Raw genomic sequence first — 17,294 nt, 5'->3', positions numbered from 1 at the left:
TTCCAGTTGTGTTTCTATATTATACTCTGGATAATTTCTCCTGATCTATATTTTGTTTTCTAATTTTCTCTTCAGTGTGTTTAAATTGCTTAAGCATTTCTGTTGAGTTTTTAACTTGGTTTATTGTATTTTTTACGTTGAGACATTCTATTTGGTTCTTTTTTAAATTGGCTAAATCACTTTTTATCATCTCCTGTTTTGCATTTATTTTCTACTTTTTTCTCTGAATTTAGTAAGCATAGTTGCTTGTATATATTGTGCAGTAATTTCAAAATTTCTTTGGAGGTCTCTTTCTTCTAGTTTTCATTCTTGTTAGCATATGTCCTTGTAGGCATTTTTGACCGTACACTGTTTATTGTCCTAGAGAACTTGGAATATATACCTGTATCTCTCTCTCTCTAGCCTATCAATGTGGCAAAACAACTAATAAAAGCAATGAAATGATTATCACAGAAGTCAGGATGGTGATGTCTCCAGTGCTCAGGAAGAAAGACAAGAGGAGAAGGGTCTGAGGCCCTGGCAATTCTATTTCTTGGCATGAGTGGAGGTCACTGTTATTTAATCACTCAGTCATGTCTGACCCCATGGACTGCAGCCCGCCAGGCTCCTCTGTCTGTGGAATTCTCCAGGCAAGAATACTGGTGTGGGTTGCCATTTCCTTCTCCACTGGATCTTCCTGACCCAAGGACCAAACCTGCATCTCCTGCATTGGAGGCAGACTCTTTACCACTGAGCCTCCAGGAAAGCCCAGGGTGGAGGTGACACACACTAATTACTTTTAAACCATACATATATTTCATGTCCCTTTCCGTAATATCAAATGCTGCATAATAATAGAAAATGTCAAAAGTGGAACTTTCTTGGTGATTCAGGGTTAGGATTCCATGCTTCCACGCTAGGACCTAGGTTCCATCTCTGGTCTGGGAACTAAGTTCCCATAAGCCATGAAGCATAGCCAAAAAAAAAGTAAAAATCAAGATCAAGAAGCCTGGAATTTAAGTGGTATTCACAGACTATTTACTTAATGAGTAATGAGTTTTTAACAACTGAGAAACAGATTTTCCAATCTGTAGAATATCCTGCCCCCTTACAGCCTGCTGACATTTGACCTCTTCTCTGCTCATCAATAGGCTTCCCAGGTAGCACTAATGGTAAAGCATCTGCTTGTCAATGCAGGAGATGTCTTGTGGTTTGATGCCGGTTCAATTTCTGGGTTGGGAAGATACCCTGGAAAAGGAGGTGGCAACCTACTCCAGTATTCTTGCCACATCATTCCACCATGATAATGATGATGGTGGATATTAATACCATTAATCAAGTTCGAAGAGGCCAACAGAGCAGGTTGTGGGGTGAAGGGAACAGGCACCGCATTTTTTTAAAAATTGAAGTATAGTTTATTTACAATGTTGTATTTATTCCACTTTATTTTACATTTACTGAGTTTGAGGTATCTGTGGGAGAAGGCAATGGCACCCCACTCCAGTATTCTTGCCTGGAGGATCCCATGGATGGGGGAGCCTGGTGGGCTACAGTCCATGTGGTCGCTAGGAGTCAGACACGACTGAGTGACTTCACTTTCACTTTTCACTTTCATGCATTGGAGAAGGAAATGGCAACCCACTCCAGTGTTCTTGCCTGGAGAATCCCAGGGACGGGGGAGCCTGGTGGGCTGCCGTCTATGGGGTCGCAGAGTCGGACACGACTGACGTGACTTAGCAGCAGCAGCAGCAGCAGCAGTCGGACATTTAGGTGGTGATTTCTATTAGGGAGTTAGAAATTTGGTTTGAAACTGAGGAGAAAAATGAAATATGAACATGGAAATTTGGGCGCCATAAACATTTATAAAATAAGAGTTTAAAACCAGAAGAGTATACGGGATAGTCCAGTGGGATAGTCAATATGTTTGTTGAATCTACTTGAAAAGTATGCTCACCTAAGTCTAAGTGCTTTTTCCTTAGCATGTATTTTAGATCTTGAGTAAGAACATCTTCATAAAATATCTTCCTTTATCCAAGATCATACTGGTCTCTCCTTAGAGTAACTACTAATGGCTCAAGTTCAGGATACAGCTTTAATTTAGAATGCTGAAGTTTACTGGGCTTTCTGGTGGTTCCGTGGTTAAGAATCCACCTTGCAGTGCAGGGAACTCTAGTTCGATCCCTGGTCCAAGAAGGTTCCAGATTCCAAGGAGAAGCTAAGCCCTGTGCCACAACTACTGAAGCCCATGTGCCTAGAGCCCATGCTCCTCAAGGGAAACCACCACAGCAAGGAGCCTACACACGGCAACCAGAGAGCAGCCCTCACTCACCACAGCCAGAGAAAAGCCCACACACAGCAACGAAGACCCAGTGCGGCCTAAAATAAAAATACATAATTTTTTAAAAAAGAATGTTGGAATTTAATAAAGTCATTTAAGAATGATAGACATGGGGACTTCCCTGGCTAAGACTCTGAGTTCCCAATGCAGGGGACCCAGGTTCAATCCCTGGTCAGGGAACTAGATCCCAAGTGCAACAACAAAGTTCGAAGATCTGAAGATCCTGAGTGCTGAAACGAAGACCTGGCACAACCAAATAAATAAATATTAAAAAAAAAAAAAAGAATGATAGACTGGAAAATTCTATTAAGAGTATTCTAACAGGTGAATCTTGTACCTGAATACTAATTATGTAAAAAGTTTTCACAAAGTATTTAATGTAGTAACAAGAGTTCTGAGGAGGTCAAGATGTACTCTTCTAATTGATGCTTTTGAACTGTGGCATTGGAGAAGACTCTTGAGAGTCACTTGGACAGCAAGGAGATCTAACCAGTCCATCCTAAAGGAGATCAGTCCTGAATATTCATTGGAAGGACTGATGCTGAAGCTGAAACTCCAATACTTTGGCCACCTGATGAGAAGAACTGACTCATATGAAAAGACCCTGATGCTGGGAAAGACTGAAGGTGGGAGGAGAAGGGGACGACAGAAGATGAGATGGTTGGATGGCATCATCAACTCAATGGACATGAGTTTGAGTAAACTCCAGGGAGTTGGTGATGGACAGGGAGGCCTGCTGTGGTCCATGGGGTCGCAAAGAGTCCGACATGACTGAGCGACTGAACTGAACTGAACAGATAGAAAATCGGTAAGCAACTTTAAAAAATTCAGCATAAATTCCTGATGTTTAAACTTTTTAAATCTAATACTGTGACTTTCAGTTACATATGTCTTAAGTTTTGGCTTCCCTGATAGCTCAGTTGGTAAAGAATCCACCTGCAATGCAGGAGACCTGGTTCTATTCCTGGTTTGGGAAGATCCCCTGGAAAAGGGAAAGGCTACCCACTTCAGTATTCTGGCCTGGAGAATTCCATGGACTGTATAGTCTATGGGGTCCCAAAGAGCTGGACACGACTGAGCGACTTTCACAGCCACAGCCAGCCATGTCATAAGTTTCAGACTTTTTTAAGCCAGAACCATAGAATTATTAGCCCTGGAATGGATCTTAGAATTTATTTAATTGACTCCTTTAAGTTCTCAAACAGAGACTAAAGAGAGAGTGCTATGCTGTGAGCACGCCACATCATGGCCGCTTGGCCTGGGATGAGCGGCCAGGTTCCTCCATCCCTAGATCATTCTTTCCTCTTTACACCATCCTTCCTCTCAGTGGAATCCAATGTTGCTAAAGTTTTAGGATAGAAATGAATCAAACTTCAAATGAGAGGTTTTAATTTATTTATGAATTTAATGCGTATCTGTGACACTCGGAGCTAGATAAGAACAAAAAGCCAAGAGTGATTAAGATTCTTCCTTTGCCTCATTCTGTCTCAGGCTTCTTGGCGGAATGAATTATCGGAGTCCCACAAGGACAGACCCAGAGGACAGGACAATGACAAGAGTCTGATCTTGAGTAGGATTGCCAGATTTAGCAAATAAAAATAAGAGGCTGCCCAGTTGCATTTCCCTGGGTTAGGAAGATCCCCTGGAGAAGGAAATGGCTCCCCACTCCAGTCTTCTTGCCTGGAGAATACCGTGGACGGAGGAGCCTGGAGGGCTACAGTCCATGGGGTCACAAAGAGTCAGACACAACTGAAAGTGACTTAGCACAGCCCAGTTACATTTGAATTTCAGACAAATTATGAATACTGTTTTTTAGTGTATGTCCCAGGTGTTGCATGGGACATACTTACACTGAAAAAATGTTTTCACTGTTTATCTGCAATTGGAATTTAACTGGGAGTTGTGTGTTTTATCTGGAAACCCAAATCTGGAAGTCAAGGACACAGACTTTCAAGCTCTGAGACAGGAGGGAAGCAGATCAAGTTGGCCCCACTAGAGGTAGCTGATGTTTTACAAAATTGCCAACTTCACAACGAGAATCTGCTACTCTCTGTGCAACAGTGGAGTTGTCCTGCTGTGGCACTGCCACCCGCCACATTGTAGTATAACGTGGGCCTGATCTTTCAGGAGATTAGCAAGGATGGTGGCGGAGGCAGTGGGTCATACGGACATGGTCTCCATCTCCGTGTGTTCTAAAGCAGCTGTGTCTTTAACAGTGCAGACCAATTTTGCCAGCAGAGAACCAGAACTCATTATATAATCAGTGATTACAAAACCAAAGCTAAAATGTGAAACAATACAGTGTTCCCTTACAGAAAAACATAAAAAAGAAATATTCTGCAAGACAGTGTCTCATCCTGGCATTCAAGGTCCAGACCCTGTACACAATCCTCATTGAACAGAAGGCTGAGAGTGAAGTCTCAGGAGACAGCAGGGAGCCGTGTCACAAAACCGGGGCTGAGATATGGGAGGTGAAACGCCAGCCGTGTGGCAGCATCTTGGCAGTGTTTGACCACACGCTCAGCAGCAGCAAGATGCCGTACAACACTAACAGTGACTTTCAAGTTCAGCTACAGTGGTCCCAGCAACGCCAACCCTAGACTGTGAGCCTAGGTGTGAAATGATCACCGTGGGCGGCTCAGGGTCCTCAGCTGGAGGCGGTGGGAGTGATGGTAGCAGTGGCAGTGCTGGTGGGAAGAACATGAGGAGTGACTGGGTAAGCCTGGGGAGGAACACTAATTCATCAACAGTGTTGGGCTATATGGGCTTCCCTGGTGGCACAGACAGTAAAGAGTCCACCTACAATGCAGGAGGCCAGGTTTGATCCCTGGGTCAGGAAGATGCCCGGGAGAAGGGAATAGCTACCTACTCCAGTATTCTGGCCTAGAGAATCCCTGGCAGGTTACTATCCACTGGGTTGCAAAGAGCTGGACACGACTGAGCCACAAACATTTTGAGTTTTCGCTTTCAAAGGAGAAACACTTGGAGACTATGCAAATACTGTTTCTCCTCAAACTTTTGCCTGCTAAGTTTAGCAGGATCTTGCCTGCCGCAGTTATTCCTGTGGTTTCTAACGGTGAATTTCTATTTTCTTCATTCTTTCTACATTTATTAAGTGGAATTCTTTTGTAAGGAAGAGCTGTCCTTTCTCTACATTTATGTATTGACTTACTTTTAAAATATTTATTTTTATTTATTTTATTATTTATTCGCTGCACCCAGTCTTAGTTGCGGCATTCAAGATCTTTGATCTTTGCTGTGGCATGCAAACTCTGAGTTGCAACCTGTGGGATCTAGTTCCCCCGTAAGGGAACGAACCCAGATTCCCTGCATTGTGAGCACGGAGTCTTAGCCACTGGAAAACCAGGGATGTCCCCATCTATTTATTTATTCAGCTATTTATTTATACCAGGATTGGCCCATGGATATTTCTTTTATACTTTGATGCTTTAAGAAATTAATCAAATGTCAGATTATTTCTTAAAAAAGTTCCCTCTTCTCACTCTCATGTTCAATTGTCTATGCCTTTCTCTGGTGCTCCAGCTCTGTTGGTACTGTCAACTACAAATTGGCACTTGCCAAGGGCATTTGCCAGCAACTGAGCAACAGCAACACGGGCTTTTGCCACGTGCCCGTGCTACTGCAGCTGCTGGCTTTCGACACTCCCTGAAGGGGTTTCAGGGTGGAGAGTGAGGCACTCTGTGCTCCAGGGAAACTGGTGAAACAGGTCTTTAGATATTGATATTTTCAGGAACTGCTTTCATGATCCCAGTCCTTGTATTTCCTCCCTGATATCTAGAAAAGCACTAAATCCTTTCATGGTGACATGGCTCCTCATGACTAGCAGGAAGCCTTTTGTAAAACAAGTTCTTGATTGCCCTGAACTCCCCCTTCACCAAAATCTTATATATTGACCTTCCCCTACTGCCTCTTTGGAGCAGTCTCTCAGAGCTCTCTGAGGTGCTGTCTCCCAGGCTGCAATCTCATTTGGCCCCAAATAAAACGTAACTCGCAACTCTCATGTTGTGCATCTTTTTAGTTGACAGGACCCTAACCCTGAGATTGGTCTGGCTGTTGAGCCACTGCTCTGAACAAACGGGAATGAGTGCACGGGGAGCCACCGTTCAAAGGAAGCCTCTTCATGCCGGGCTTGGCGGCAGGTACTGCGAAGGTGTGTAATGCTGCCCTGACTCTCCCGGAATGAGGGGGCTGAAGCCCTGAGGTTCAGGAGGGCGGGAAAGAGGGGGATCCTCACCTCCAGCCATGATGGGCAGGAAAGAGTAAAGGAGTGCTGAGGAAAGCCCGGAGGTTGCGAATGTCTTAACAGCTGGCATGTCTCAAGTCGTGTGGCTCAGGTCTGGAGAGAACATGATTACTCAGGTCAAAGTCTCTGTAGAAAACCAGGCATTGGCTGGGGTTAATCTCAAGGCCGCCTCTATAATGGGTATCTGTTTATTCTCTGTGTTGGCCCTGATCTGGACATGCGAGGACAAGGTGATTATTTGGGTGAAAGGTCTCCTTCATGAAACGATCCACTTTGAATGGCAGAAAACAACCCTCTTTTCTTCCAAGTACCCTTGACAATTGTTCCTTTTATAAGGGGTCACACTGGGACTTGGTCATCCAGCCAAAACTGGATTCAAGGGGTGAATAAGTCTGATTGACCATCCGTGTGTCCACAGATCACCTTTACAGTTTCGAACTTGACCTTGTGCATGGCTGTCCTTCTGAGTCAGAAGTCCCCCAAGGAGCACGGGTGACTGTCTCGTCAAAAGAGAAGAACCGCTCACTACAGGCTTAGAGTTCCTCATAGATGGAATGCCCCCTCCGTGTGGCCTCTTGGTTTCACTTTTGCAGGAAACATAAGGCTTTTCCTCTGGAGAGGAATTCAGGGCAAGGCAGAATTATACTCTGTAGAAACTTTGGTTTTCTTAGCACCCAGTATAATGGTGTCTGTGTGTTTTCGCCTGTTCCTTGCTGAATCTCATCTATGTACCAGGCCCCCATGAAGAATGCTTTTCCATCACAGTGAAGCTTTCAGAAGTACTGTTAGCCCACTTTCCACATGAAGAAACTGAGATCCAGCAGTTCCCATCACGAGGGAGGGCAGGGCGAGGAATGAGATCTCTCTGGCTCCAAGGGCAAGCCTCCCTCCACCAGGCCTCACCACCTCTGGGAGGGAGCATGTCCAGTTTCAGCCCTTCTTTCATTCCCTGTCCTTGTAATCCTCAAATGTTGTGCATTTGGAATTTCTTTCTTGGCTTTAGGTCTTGGGTCTCAACTCCACAGTGCCTGCAGGAATGTACACACGGCCTTCCACGGAGGTTTTTTCCTCAAAAAGTCCAGACTCTTCAGTGATACAGTTGGTGGATGGGGAGTCAGAACCTCAGAGTTCAATGTTTCCCCTGGGTGAACTCCAGAGTAACAGGATCGGGGCAGAGCACTCCCAGTCTGCATTATAATAATAAATTCTAGTTTGTATTTCTTGAGCAGTTACAAACTGCCAGGCATTGGTGTGGGCTTCCCTGGTGGCTCAGTGGTAAAGAATCTGCCTGCCAATGCAGGAGATGCAGGTTTGAGCCTGGGGTCAGTAAGATCCCCTGGAGCAGAAAATCGTAACCCACTCCAGTATTCTTGCCCGGAGAATCCCATGGACAGAGGAGCTTGGTGGGCTACAGTCTTCGGGGTTGCAAAGATTCAAACACAACTTAGTGACTAAGTATCAGCAGCAACAAGGCATTGTTAGAATCACCTGATACACGTTATTTTCCCTTAGTACTTCCTACAACCCCAAAGAACAGGTCCCCAGTCTCTTATTCAGATTCCACACAGGTCCCTGGTATGCTTCAGAATTCAAAATGGTTCATATTTGTGAGCGACAAATCAGTGCATATACTGGATTATTGATAACAGCCCCATAATACCCATCTGTTATCAAACACACTGATGTTCCTGCACCACACTTGGAGATAATCATGTTTAATGGGATAAACGAAAACTAAGTCTTACATTAGTAGTTCAGATCAGGTTTTGCCATCAAATGAATTTTGTACAAGTTTACAAAAAAATCTGTTTTTTTGGAGCCCTTTGGATTTCAGAATTGCTACAAAGGGATTGTGGATCTGGAATGTTATAATTCATACTATACAGGTGAGAAAATGGAGGTTTAGCTCTATGAAAAGCCTATCCAATGTCACACTGAGAGCGACAGGGCCAGCGTTTGGACTCAGTCTGCTTCTGCTCAGCCCATTGCATGTGATCACCTCAGCTTGACAGCAAACCTTCATGTGGCAGGAAATAAAGTACTCAAACCTGCCCTACTTCCCTGCCACTCGAGAAACTAGTCATGGGTGACATTCACATTCCTTTTTAATGGGAGTGATGAATACATGTTCTTGTAAATCGGTAGGCTGGAGCGCATAGGGAAACACCTCCTCAAAGAGATGAGTGAAACCAAACTCCATGCGTGTTTGGGGAGAGGAGGAGAAGGGTGAGTGGCTTTCTCATTCTTGCTAAGGAAATATGCTGTGCTTTCTGTTTTTCCAGCTTTGGGTGCGTTCTTCTTTGGCTCCCCTTCTGCTCTGGTGAATGGGCTCCCTGACCTTGGCTTTCTGTTCTCACGGGCTCCAGGAGCGCTTGGCATTTCCGCTGCTGCTTCCCCTGCCGCTTGCTCATTCGGGCCTCTTCCTCTTTCCTGAGGTCGGGTCTCTCTTGACCATGTTATTGGCTCCACTGGTCAAGAGCCTCCCCAATCCTCTCATCTGCTGGTGCGAACCCAGGCACACAGCCACCTCTAACTGAACAGCAGAGAAATAGTGTAATTTCCCAGGTAGTGGTAGAGTCCACTTGCCAATGCAGGAGATGCAAGAGATGAGGGTTTGATACCTGGGTTGGAAAGAGTGCCTGGAGGAGGACATGGCGACCCATTCCAGTATACTTGCCTGGAAAATTCCATGGATAGCGGAGCCTGGCAGGCTACACGGTGTCACAGAGAGTTGGACACGACTGAACAACCGAGCACACACAGAGAATAATTCCACATAAACACCCTCAGTCTCATTCTAGAACTGAAGGTTTGACATTCTTACTGTTTGAGGGGACTATAGAGGACAAGAAGTGAGGTGTCTCGGTGTGCGTTACTGCTGCTTTGCCAAGGCTCCCGCCTCCTCCAAGTCACCAAGAATGCGAATACTTAGCCAGCTGCTTAGCAAGACATCAGCTTCCAGAGAGCAGAGGAGAAAAGCAGAGACACACTGACTTTTTGGCACTTGAATCTCTGCATTTTGGATTAACTTGGCCTTAACTAAATTATCATCATGGGCCATCCCCTCTGGATAATGAGGAGAGGTTGTGGTGAATTTACACGCACTTGGTTAACTTAATCTTTATATTTTTTCGAAAAAGCATATTGTCCTTCTTTGGAGATGTTGGAAGCATGTCCAAATTTTGGTGGGGCACAGCAATTGCTAGTATTTATTCAGGTTACTTTGCAGAAGGGAAAGGCTACCCATTCCAGTATTCTGGCCTGTAGAATTCCATGGACGGTACAGTCCATGCGGTTGCAAAGTGTCAGACATGACTGAACAACTTTCACATTCAGGTTGTTTGGTGGAGTCTGACATGGGCAGTATGCAGGTCAGGAGGCAACAGTTAGAACTGGACAAGGAACAACAGACTGGTTCCAAATAGGGTAAGGAGTACGTCAAGGCTATATACTGTCACCCTGCTTATTTAACTTACATGCAGAGTACATCATGAGAAATACCGGGCTGGATGAAGCACGAGCTAGAATCAAGATTGCTGGAGAAATATCAATAACCTCAGATATGCAGATGACACCACCTTTATGGCAGAAAGCGAAGAAGAACTAAAGAGCCTCCTGATGAAAGTGAAAGAGGAGAGTAAAAAAGCCGGCTTAAAACTCAGCATTCAAAAAATGAAGATCATGGCATCCGATCTCATCATTTTATGACAAATAGATGGGGAAACCATGGAAATAGTGACAGACTTTATTTTTGCGGGCTCCAAAATCACTGCAGATGGTAACTACAGCCATGAAATTAAAAGATGCTTGCTCCCTGGAAGAAAAGCTATGACCAACCTAGACAGCACATTAAAAAGCAGAGACATTACTTTGCCAACAAAGGTCCACCTAAGGTCCATCTAGTCAAGGCTGTGGTTTCTCCATTGATCATGTATGGATGTGAGAGTTGGACTGTAAAGAAAGCTGAGCATCGAAGAATTGATGCTTTTGAAATGTGGTGTTAGAGAAGACTTTTTGAGAGTCCCTTGGACTGCAAGGAGATCCAACCAGTGCATCCTAAAGGAAATCAGTCCTGAATATTCATTGGAAGGACTGATGCTGAAGTTGAAACTCCAATACTTTGGCCACCTGATGTGAAGAACTGACTCATTTGAAAAGACCCTGATGCTGGGAAAGATTGAAGGTAGGAGGAGAAGGGGATGACAGAGGATGAGATGGCTGGATGGCATCACCAATTCAATGGACAAGAGTTTGAGTAAACTCCAGGAGTTGGTGATGGACAGGGAGGCCTGATGTGCTGCAGTCCATGGGGTCACAAGGAGTTGGACACGACTGAGTGACTGAACTAAACTGAACTGACATGGGCAAAGGAAAACTAAATTAAAAATGGATCAGCCCTGTTTAAAAATTTTTATTATTCCACAGTGATCTCTCTTCTTGTGACATCCTATTTTACCCTTGATGATATTATGAAAGATACTCTTTTGTTCTTCAACTTATGAGAAAACAAACCATGGAAAGTAACAGGAATACCACTGATTTTCATTAGGGCTGATGAATACTTGGGTCAAATCTATTAATTATAGAGATCAAAAGAGAATCATACATTTTTACTCTAAGTTCTTTTTTTTTTTTTCCCTCAGAAGAATAGAACCCAGTGAAACCAAGTATTTCCTAACCCAGTAAAGAAATCTGTGACAATCTGTCCTACGAGCTAATTTACTTAGAGTTTTGTGTTTAAATTACACATGGTCTGGTGGGTCTTGCCCTCCCTAGACTTTTTTTTTTTTTTTTTTTTTTTACCAATTCAAGCCAGTGAAGTCAATACCAGCAAATATTTTCATGGGAACAGTTTCTTCTGACCATGAAGCTCATTTCTTTGTTTACTTTCTGTGGTCACTACACATTCCCAGATTCACTGGTTCCCATCAAAGCCTCTCTTCTCCCACCTTTGATTCCAGTTCATGTTTTCTGCCCTCAACATGGCAAACTTTTGGTGACTCATGGTTTTATATTCAGCTTGTTTTCTTACTCTGTACACCATCCCTCTGTGATTATCCAACGCTAAGACTTGATTGGTCACCTAGGAGTTAGAGAATCCAATGTGTATCCATCCCTGTTAAGCTCTAGAGCTCAGAACTCAAGAGCCTCCTCTTGGATTCTGTTAGGATGTTCCACAAGCATCTCAAACTCAATATGCCCCAAAGTGTACTTGTCATTCACAGCTGCCCTTCTCTCCATCACTGCCAACACCCTCCTCCTCCTCAAACCTGTTCTTCTTAAACTTCAAGGTCAAAGGAAGGTCTCATCATTTTTCCATCTCCTAAACCAGAGTCATCTTCAGGTCATCCTTCATGACTTTGTCATCCTTCATATTCAACCAAATCTTCTTTCCAGCCATGCTCTTCAGTCCCTCTACTTCCCAACTAGCTTTGGGAGCCAATCCCTTCTCTTTTCCACTGACATTGTCTTGGTGTAGACCCTCCTCCCTCACTGTACTCCGAGACCACGAGGCACTAATTCCTACAGCCCTGGGTTAGCCTCACTGCCATCCATCCTAACCCTCACCTCAAAGTAGCCTTCACACATGCTTTCCACTGGAGCTAATTTTCTCAAACACAAATCTGTCTTTTTCTTTTTCACTCCCTTAAAGCTCTTCAAGTATCCTTCTTCATTTACAAAATACAGTCTTATCTCCCTAGCACCATATTCCAGCCCTCCCATGTTCTGGCCCCATCGTCTCCCTCTTCTCTTGCCATATCTTGCCTTGTATGTTTAGATAATCTGACACTTCTCACTGATCCTTGAACATAGCAAGTGGCTTTAAATCTTTGGGTCTCTGGGAACTTCCCTGGCAGTCCAGTGGTTAAGACTCCACACTTTCAATGCAGGGGCTGCAGGTTTGATCCCTTCTTGGGGAACTAAGATCCCACATGCCATATGACAAGGCAATAAAATAAATAAAAATAATACAAATAGAAACAAATGCTTATTAAAAAAAAAACAACAACAACAACTCTTTGGGTCTCAGTACATGAGATTCACTCTCCTAGAATTCTCTTTCCCCTCCTCCACTAGAAGACACCTACAAGGTCATTCAATAAACACCAACAGAGGTCTGTTATGTACCTTAAGACTGTCCCAGACAGTGAAGACAAAAATGTGAAGGCATGGTTCTTTTCCTAACCATCCAGTTGAAATATCACTTCTTGAAACTTCCTTTAAATATCCCCTCGGCAGCCCCACCACCTGTGCATAGTAGATCACTTCTTCTTTCTGCTCTGTGTATACGTTTTTCACAGCGCGTATGTGATATCATTTTTGTTTGTCTGCCTGGGCTCAGAACCAACGCCCATGGCTTCAGAGAGAGGAAGCGAGTAGTTTAAAGACTATGTAGGCACTGACATCTGTGCAGTAGGCAGAATTCTAAAATGGTCTCTCAAGATTCCTGACCCTTGACAAATTCTATGATGCTGATGAATCTTAGATAATTTTCTGGAAACACAAAGTTGCAAAAATATTAGTATTTTTAGAGAGTTCTCCAAAAGAGTTGTTTGTTAGTAAGGTATTCTCCTCTCCTGATCACTCTCCTGAGCTAGTCACTGTCTCTCACCATAATGAAGTGTTAATATACAGATGTCTGTGTTTCGGGTTGATAGTATTAGTCCAGATCATAGTTACGGCATGAGGATTCTCTAGTTGTGGTGCACAGGCTCAGTTGCTCTGCAGCATGTGGAATCCTAGTTCCTCAACCAGGGATGAAACTCACGTCCCCTCCACTGCAAGGTGGATTCTTAACCACTGGAGCACAAGGGAACTCTCTGCAAAATATTTTTTGACTGAATGATAAAGATAAATTGGAAATTCTTGCTTTAGTTATTTAATCAACCATATTAGAATTTCTCATAATAGGAGGGATATTATGACCTATAAGTAAAAATAAAGAAAGTACATACATGTAACGTGATGAGATTTTGTTTTATTTATGTTTTGCTCTGAAATTGTATGGGAGGCTCAGTTACTAATAGTTGGCAGAGGGAGATTAAAAAGAATCCTGCTGTAACTGTTGCTGCTATAGTTTGTACTTACATAATGTATTTAATTATAAATATGATCATCAATCAGAGAAGGCAATGGCAACCCACTCCAGTACTCTTGCCTGGAAAATCCCATGGGGGGAAGAGCCTGGTAGGCTGCAGTCCACGGGGTGGCTAAGAGTCAGACATGACTGAGCGACTTCACTTTCACTTTTCACTTTCATGCATTGGAGAAAGAAATGGCAACCCACTCCAGTGTTCTTGCCTGGAGAATCCCAGGGATGGGGGAACCTGGTGGGCTGCCATCTATGGGGTCACACAGACCCAGACATGACTGAAGCGACTTAGCAGCAGCAGCAGCATGATCATCAATATTGACTTGTCACTGGGACATTTGGCAACTGTCTTTAGACAAAGGTTCCAGAGGGATCTTTGGTTAGTATCCAGGGATCTAATAGAATGTTAATTCTCCGAGCTACGTTTCAACCTCAAGAGATGTCCCTGGCTGATCTTGCCTTTTAACAAGAGAAAATAGGAGAAAACTTACTTTCAGGAACAAACCTCCAGTGGAAAGTGATAAGGAATTCCATATGATACACAGCACTAGCTCTATTCTGAGTCATAAGTCTTACATTAAACTTTTTTCTTCAAGTTTTATTGAGATATAATTGACCGATAGCTCTGTATAACTTTAAGGCATATAGCATAATGACTTGGCTTATGCATCATGAAATGATTACCACAGTAAGTTTAGTGAACATTCATCATCTCATATAGATACAAAATTAAAGTAATAAAAAATATATATAGTTTTCCTTGCGATGAGGACTCAGGATTTACTTGCAACAATTTTTATATTAAATATATAGCAGCATTAATTATATGTATCATGTTGTATTGGTATTTATTTATCTTATAATGGGAAGTCTGTGACTGCCTTCATCCAGTTCTCTTACCCAAACCTCCTGCCCCCAATAACCATAAATATGATCTCTTTTTCTGTAAGTTTGTTCCTTTGTTTTTGAACTATAATGGATGTATAACATTATGTTACTTCTTGGGACACAACATAGTGATTTGATATTTCTATGCACTTTAAAATAATCACCATGATAAGTCTAGGTATGATATGTTTCCAAAGATACCACATAATTATCGACTGTGTTCCCACATTGTACATTTCATATCCATGATTCATTTATTTTGCAACCGGAAGTCTGTAGTTCTTAGTTTCCCTCATTTAATTCTCTCCTCCCCCTTCTCCTTTCCATTCTGGCAACCACTTGTTTGTTCTCTGCATCTGTAACTCTGTACTGTTATGTTGGTTCATTTGCTTTATTTTTGAGATTTCACGTATAAGTGAAACCATACAGGATTTGTCTTTCTTTGATTTCTTTTACTTAGAATAACTCCCTCTAGGTCTATCCATGTTGTTACAAGTGACAAGACATAATTCTTTTTTATGGCTGAGTAGTATTTCATTTTATGTGTATGTATCTGTGTATGTGTATATATATGTGTGTGTGTGTGTGTGTATATATGTATATCATATCTTCTTTATCCATTCCTCTCTGGATAGGCACTTAGATTGCTTCTACATCTTGGCTATTATAAATAATGCTGTTATAAACCTAAGGGTACATGTATTTTTTCTAAATAGAGATTTCATTTTCTTCAGATAAATATCCAGGAGTGGACTGCTGGATTATGTGATATTTTTTTTTTTAATTTTTTTGAGGAATCTCTATTCTCTTTTCCATAATGGCTGTACCAATTTATATTCCCATCTACAGTGTACAAGGGTTCTGTTTTCTCCATATCCTCACCAACAGATGCTATTTTTTTGTCTTTTTGATAATATCCATTTTGACAGATTTGAAATATCTCATTGTGGTTTTGATTTGCACTTCTCTAACGATTAGTAATGTTGAGCATCTTTTAATGTGCCTGCTGGCCATCTGTATGTCCTCTTTGGAAAAACGTCTATTCAGATCTTTTGCACATTTTTAATCACACTGTATAGCTTTTTTTTTTTGAAGTTGAGTTGTATGAGTTCTTTGTATATTTTGAACATTAGTCCTGTCAGATCTATCATTTGCAAATATCTTACCCCATTTAGTAGATGGTGTTTTTGTTTTGTTGAGCATTTCCTCCACCATGTGAAATTTTTAGTTCGATGTAGTCCTGTTTGTTTACTTTTCTTTCCCTTGCCTAAGGAGACATATACAAAAAATATTACTAAGACTGATGTCAAAGAGTATAATGCTTACGTTTTCTTCCAAGTCTAATGGTTTCAAGTCTTACATTTAAGTTTTTAACTCATTTTTATTTTGGTATAAGAGAATAGTCTAGATTGATTCCTTTGCACATAGCTGTCCAATTTTCCCAACACCATTTACTAAAGAGGCTGTCTTTTTCCACTTATATATTCTTGCCTACTCTGTGGTATGTTAACTGCCCACACAAAAGTGAGTTTACTTCTGGTCTCTCTGTTCTGTTCCATTGATCTGTGTGTCTGCTTTTGTGCCAGTATCACATTGTTTTTATTACTGTAGCTTTGCAGTATAGTTTGAAGTCAGGGTGGGTGTTTCCACCAGTTTTATTCTTTCTTAAGATTGTTTTGGCTATTTCGAGTCTTTTGTGTTTCCATACAATTATTAGAATTACTTTTTCTAGTTCTGTGAAAATGGAGAAGGCAATGGCAACCCACTCTGGTACTCTTGCCTGGAAAATCCCATGGATGGAGGAGTCTTGTGGGCTGCAGTCCATGCGGTCGCTAAGAGTCAGACATGACTGAGTGACTTTCCTTTTTTCACTTTCGTGCATTGGAGAAGGAAATGGCAACCCACTCCAGTGTTCTTGCCTGAAGAATCCCAGGGACGGGGGAGCCTGATGGGCTGCCGTCTCTGGGGTCGCACTGAGTTGGACACGACTGAAGCGACTTAGCAGCAGCAGCAGCAGCAGTTCTGTGAAAAATGTCATTGGTATTTTGATAGAATGCATTGAATCTTTAGATTGCTTTGAATAGTATGGTCACTAGAATAAAATTAATTCTTCCAATCCATGATATATCTCCCATCTGTTTGTGTCATCTTCAATTTTTCTTATCAGTGTCTTACAGTTTTTTGAAAACACTCTTTTACTTCATTCATTAGATTTATTCCTAAATGTTTCATTCTTTTTGATGCAATTTTAAATGAGATTGTTTTCTTAATTTCTTCATTATCTACGTTTATTTATTTATTTTATTTTTGGCTGTGATGGGTCTTCATTGCTGTGCTGGCTTTTCTCTAGTGGCAAGCGAGGGCTACTTTCTTGTTGCAGCATGTGTGTTTCTCACTGTGGTGGCTTCTCTTGTTGCAGAGCACGGGCTCTTGGTCATGGAGGCATCAGCAGTTGTGGCACGCAGGCTCAGTAGTTGTGGTTCCGAGGCTCAAGGGCTCAGGCTCAATAGCTGTGGTGCGTGGGCATAGTTGCTCCACGGCATGTGGGGTCATCCTGGATCAGGGGTCAGACTCATTGTCTCCTTCATTGGCAGGCAGATTCTTTACCACTGAGCCACCAGCAAAGTCCCTTAATTTCTTCTTCTGATAGTTTGTTGTTAATATATAGAAACACAACATATTCTGTATATTAATTTTGTATCCTGAAACTCTCAAATACATTGATGAGTTCT

The 17,294-nt window shown here is 42.4% G+C and overlaps 1 long non-coding RNA gene across 3 annotated transcripts in view; it reads right to left on the bottom strand.

Annotated features, from left to right (window-relative positions):
* LOC133260665 (uncharacterized) overlaps window positions 1-17,294 on the bottom strand; it is a 143,856-nt gene that overhangs the window by 61,234 nt on the left and 65,328 nt on the right. For 2 of the 3 annotated variants that reach the window (XR_009740922.1, XR_009740924.1), the window contains exon 5: window positions 15,729-15,829. The exons of the other annotated variant lie outside the window; for it this stretch is intronic. This is a non-coding gene — a long non-coding RNA (uncharacterized LOC133260665). The remainder of the gene's footprint in view (window positions 1-15,728; window positions 15,830-17,294) is intronic. 3 annotated transcript variants of the gene reach the window in all.

This window comes from Bos javanicus, chromosome 14 (assembly GCF_032452875.1).
Source record: "Bos javanicus breed banteng chromosome 14, ARS-OSU_banteng_1.0, whole genome shotgun sequence".
NCBI lineage: Eukaryota > Metazoa > Chordata > Mammalia > Artiodactyla > Bovidae > Bos > Bos javanicus.
This window is presented reverse-complemented; position numbering and strand designations above follow the sequence as displayed.